Here is a 5,390-nt window from a genome sequence, read left to right as displayed (position 1 = left end):
TACAAAAGCAAGACAAGAATATGTCCATGTTCACATTTTGCAGTATTTCGCAACATAAATTGAAAATAGCTACAAAAGCAAGACACACTTGGCGAAGAGCTTGAGCAATTATACTGACAAGAGCAGACCTCCAGATGCACGGGTGTCACTTCAAAAAGAGCCATCGTCTGTAAACCTTGAACTTCAGAAGAGATAATAATTTAGTTTTGGAAGAAAGATCAACAATTCTATTACTATTATCAATACGGACAATAAAAAAAACTAAAACCTACATCAACCAAACAAATGATTTAGCGTTTTAGGACTATCTGGGACCAGCGAACTTACCATAACAGGTGAAGTTATTGATTATTTGCAGAGCAGCATATCAGCAGTAATTGATATTAAGATGATTACTAAAGCGTTTAAACAACAAGAGTCTTTTTTTCAGAAACTAAAAGTAGTATGGTAGTGTGTACAAATGAGCCATGACGAATTATTTCGAGGATGAATTAAACTGTATATAAGAGTGGAGAAACAAACCACAGACCTTTTTCACCAAATAGGTGCTCCCAAAAAGACATTCTCAAATAACTCTCTGGCTCCAAGATAGACATTTTTTATCTATTTTGTTTGGAGAAAGAACAACCAAATAGCATAAAGCACATCAAAGAATGATTAATTCAATGAAAAGTATTAGGAAATGCACTCACACATCAAGCATTACCACTAACTTTCATGTGTTTTCATAAAATAATGATATCGACAAGGTATGATATGTGCGATTACCTCTCTTTTTGGAGCTCAAGCTCTGATGAATGCAAGAAGTTTTTGAGTATTCAACAATCAAAGTCCATTGTGGCTGAACAGACGCCCTAGAGAAAAAAAGCGTAGATTTGGCAGCCTGTCAGACGATCTGGAAAGTAATACAAGTGATATATCAGCTGGTACTTCATAACCAACAGATAAACTAAATTGGAGAGAGGAAATGTGTACGTTGGGAGAAAAATATCTTGTGAGAAAATGAAGACCAATGTAGATTAAACTGATGGAAGCTTATGCGAAGCAAAATATACATAGTGGATGATGCCTTGACATGTCCATAGAGCGAGAAATGTGGATTTGGCAGCCTGACAATCCGGAAAGTAATACAAGTGATATATCAACTGGTACTTCGTAGCCAGCAAATAAGATATATTGGAGACAAAAATAAAGACAATTGTAGATAAAACTGGTTGAAGCTTATGCAGAAGCAAAATATACATGGTGGATGATGCCTTAACCTGTTTCATCAAATGGAGCTCCTCGCGCAAGTGAAATATACCTGGTGGATAATCTCTTCGTATGCATCATGAAACTGGAGCTCCTTCTTCCCATGGAACAACTTCTCAGAATGCCAGAATAGTAAATAAGAAACTCCTTATCTCCTAGAGCACCTGTTAGTGAAGAAGATAACAAGAAAAGTTATTAAGCCTTGCAGCCAAGGTGATTTCAGTTTAGGGATTATTGCCTTGCAGTAAACCACTAATCAATTTGTAAATTGATTATTTTTAATAATATCCTACAAGAAAATTTATTAGTAGATAATGCAAAAAAATAATAGTGGGGGAAATTACGAACACTTTACTGCAGCCAAAATAAAATAACAGCAGCTTGAGCGACATGAGAAATAAGGCTATCAGGTAGGACTCTATTTATACAATTCGGTTATTTGCAAATAAAGACACACACTAACCTGACATGAATAACACGTCAAATCCATTTGGTCAGTTAGGTTGGGTCAGAATGAACCCAAAATGTAAAATAGTAGTAAACCCGCATATCAAGGGAAGATTTTCAGATCAGATAACACAAGAGTAAATAGTTTAATATCCATAGAGAAGTATGAGCCAGTGTAAATAAAGATAAACAAAAAAAGATAAATTAGTACATCCAGATCTATGTGTAACCTAATATACCCATCAAATTTTATGAATCGTAGCAACCAAATATGTTCCTTGAGCAGCCTCGCTAGCATTGTCGCTCATGAGTGTCCAACAAACTATTGCAAAGACAAAAGGGAAAGGCACTTCAGAATTATCTAATATTTTCATGTGACAAAGAAATCACAGCCCAGAATTTACCATAGCAAGAAAAAACATGAAACTATATACAACCATCATTATTAGAAAAAACAGGTGCATCATATTTATCGTTGTTCTCGTAATTAATCATCACAGGGCAGTAATACTATAGGATAGTATAACCTGTTCATTTGCATGATAAAATGGTGTGCCATTGGTATAACGTAAGCATGAACCCAAAATTCATTATGAAATCACATAAAGCATAAAGTGAAAATGCATCAGAGAGGGAAACTCACCTTAATAATCCAAGGTGAGTTGTGGGCGTGCACCCTAAACCATAAAAACAAATCAGTAAAAGCAAAATTAACAAAATTAGGGATCACAATATATATCAGTGTGCATCCTAACTCACAATATTTATTTATAATACACCACAATAGTAGAGCAAAAACGTTTTGGTAAGGAACCAGTATACCTAGGGATGGTGCGGAGACAGCAAGGTTGCTGGTCTCGACACCCACTATTTGTCTTCTCACGTGAATCCTTCTCTTACCACTCAAATAAATGAATTTCATGACTTCTTTGTCATTATGATCATGTCCTTAGCCTAAGATTTAAAAGAACATGTCATCCTTCCTTTCTGAACCTTAAACAAACAGCGGGAAGGAAAAAACAGTAAGCACATGGAGGGCAAACAAAGATATCATACCTTGAAGCTGCACATCCATTGTCATGGCCATTGAGTCAAAGGGCCCAACCATGTTTCCATGTGATGACTGGAAGGTGCTCTCACTATCCTTCCAAAGTCAAGCAACTTAGTCTGCTCGCTCTGCTAAGATCCAATTGACTGCATAACCCCATAAACCATCCATTAACAAAACCAACACACAAAAATAATTAACCAGGTCGAATACAGTTGTTTATGCATATCCAGATGCTACAGATTCTTACGAAATTTCCATGGAAAACAAAACGGAGAGAGCATCCTTGATACGGACTGGAACTGGAAGACATTGAAACATATACCTTAAATTCTTGAGAAATTATGGTAGATCGATGGCAGGTGAAAGGACGGACCAATCTTGTAGTCATCGCTTCGCTCAGCTGTGATGAACGTTGGCGAGGAAAGAAAGTGGTGGAGCCGCAGAAATTTTTCCCACTCGTCTACTCCACTCACCTCCGCCGTCGCCGCTCTCCTCCCACCTCCTCGTCGTTGTTGCCGCCCTCCTCCACAGCTTCCTCGATACCGCGCCACCCTCCTCATATCTCCTCCGACCTCCACCGCTGCATGCCCCCACATCCACCCATCTACGACCTCAACCACTGCCTTCCTCCATCTCCCATCTTTCCGACCTCGACCGAGTGCACTGCCCCAAGCTCCGTTCGCGAGCGCCTCCCAGATCCCTTCTCCTTTGACCTCCACCGCCAGCATCTCCCTTCTCCTCCGAGGCTTCGACCCCCATCGCCGCCACCTGCGCCCCGCCTATTCAGAACGAGATTTGGGGGAACTGCTGGGTAAGGCCTCGTTCGGTTCATGGGGGCCCAAATCCCACGTGTAACAAACCACGAGAGGATTCGGGTGATCCCCACATGTCACCCTGATCCCGCTAATCCCTCTTCCCATAATCCCTCACACCTTTGACCCGTTCGGTTAGAAACTGCGGCAGGGAGAGGCGCTGATGAGGAACTCTGCGACTCTGCGAGGCTAGGGAACGTCGCCGCCGTCCACTCCATGGTCGCCGCCGTCCACTCCATGGTCGCCGCCGCCCACTCCCGTGCTCGCCGCCGCCCACTCCCGTGCTCGCCGCGTCCAGCCTGTCCTAGCTGCGGTCCCCTCGTCCTCGTCGGAGCCGCCGCCCTCCAGCCTTGCCGCAACCGCCGTTCGTCCGTCCTTGCCGGAGCCGTCGTTGCTCCTTACCCGCCGGAGCCGCCGCGGTGCTGCATCTGAATCGGGCCAGACAAAACGTCTGGGTTTCCTTCGTACCGATTCGGGGCAGCACACAGGGAACGGTTCCACGGGGTGAGACTAGATGTTTTTAAAACCGGCGATTTGGACGGGATTGGGGTGGTTTCGGCCGGGATGGGATTCTGGCCGGGTGTAACCGAACGCATTTCTTAGCGGAGTCTGGGATCGATCCCCGCCCAGGCCGATCCCGGCTAACCCCCGGGGTTTTGGTCCGAATCCCGGCCGGGACGGGACCAACCGAACAAAGCCTCAATAGGTCACGCACGCAACCGCCTCCTACCCATTTAGGCTTTGTTCGGTTGGTCCCGTCCCGGCCGGGATTCGGACCAAAACCCGGGGTTAGCCGGATCGGCTCGGCGGGATCGATCCTGACTCCGCTAAGAAATGTGTTCGGTTACACCCGGCCAGAATCCCATCCCGGCCGAAACCACCCCAATCCCGTCCAAATCGCCGGTTTTAAAAACATCTAGTCTCACCCCGTGGAACCGTTCCCTGTGTGCTGCCCCGAATCAGTACGAAGGAAACCCGGACGTTTGTCCGGCCCGATTCAGATGCAGCACCGCGGCGGCTCCGGCGGGTAAGGAGCAACGACGGCTCCGGCAAGGACGGACGAACGGCGGCTGCGGCAAGGCCGGAGGGCGGTGGCTCCGACGAGGACGAGGGGACCGCAGCTAGGACAGGCTGGACGCGGCGAGCACGGGAGTGGGCGGTGGCGAGCACGGGAGTGGGCGGCGGCGAGCACGGGAGTGGGCGGCGGCGACCTTGGATTGGGCGGCGACGGCCATGGAGTGGACGGCGGCGACCATGGAGTGGACGGCGGCGACGTTCCCTAGCCTCGCAGAGTCGCAGAGTTCCTCATCAGCGCCTCTCCCTGCCGCAGTTTCTAACCGAACGGGTCAAAGGTGTGAGGGATTATGGGAAGAGGGATTAGCGGGATCAGGGTGACATGTGGTGATCACCCGAATCCTCTCGTGGTTTGTTACACGTGGGATTTGGGCCCCCATGAACCGAACGAGGCCTGAGGAGGAGGTTGCGTTTTTTTTTTCTTTTACCCGTTTCCTTATTTTCTTGCTCAGCCTGCTCGCGCCAGGGATGTATCGTGGAGCGCTCTGAGATAGGCCAACCATATACGCACTTGCTTGTTCTCAATGCTGAAGCTCGGGAACGTGACCTAGGCGAAGGGACGGTAAATTAATCCGCCCCTACCTTTTGCTCATACTTGTTAGGCATTATGTGATATGTATGAAATCTCTATTCAAAATAACATTTCATTTGAAATTTGGGCATAATCTTGAGTTGCCAAAATTCAGCAACACCCCATGCAACAGCTAACTCTGATATCCAGCAAATTAGTGGGCTCTCTAACCTGCACTAACCAG

At 46.2% G+C, this 5,390-nt stretch overlaps 1 long non-coding RNA gene across 1 annotated transcript; it reads right to left on the bottom strand.

The window, feature by feature from the left end:
- Nucleotides 1-794: 794 nt before the first annotated feature.
- On the bottom strand, nt 795-3,140 carry LOC124700062. Its single transcript, XR_007001613.1, has 6 exons — nt 3,072-3,140; nt 2,755-2,892; nt 2,521-2,652; nt 2,342-2,375; nt 1,056-1,415; nt 795-895 (listed from the first exon to the last, which is right to left on the bottom strand). It is a non-coding gene; the product is annotated as an uncharacterized LOC124700062 (long non-coding RNA).
- Between the last annotated feature and the right edge of the window lie 2,250 nt (nt 3,141-5,390).

The sequence above is a fragment of the Lolium rigidum genome, chromosome 3 (assembly GCF_022539505.1).
Source record: "Lolium rigidum isolate FL_2022 chromosome 3, APGP_CSIRO_Lrig_0.1, whole genome shotgun sequence".
NCBI classification, from domain to species: Eukaryota; Viridiplantae; Streptophyta; class Magnoliopsida; order Poales; family Poaceae; genus Lolium; species Lolium rigidum.
This window is presented reverse-complemented; position numbering and strand designations above follow the sequence as displayed.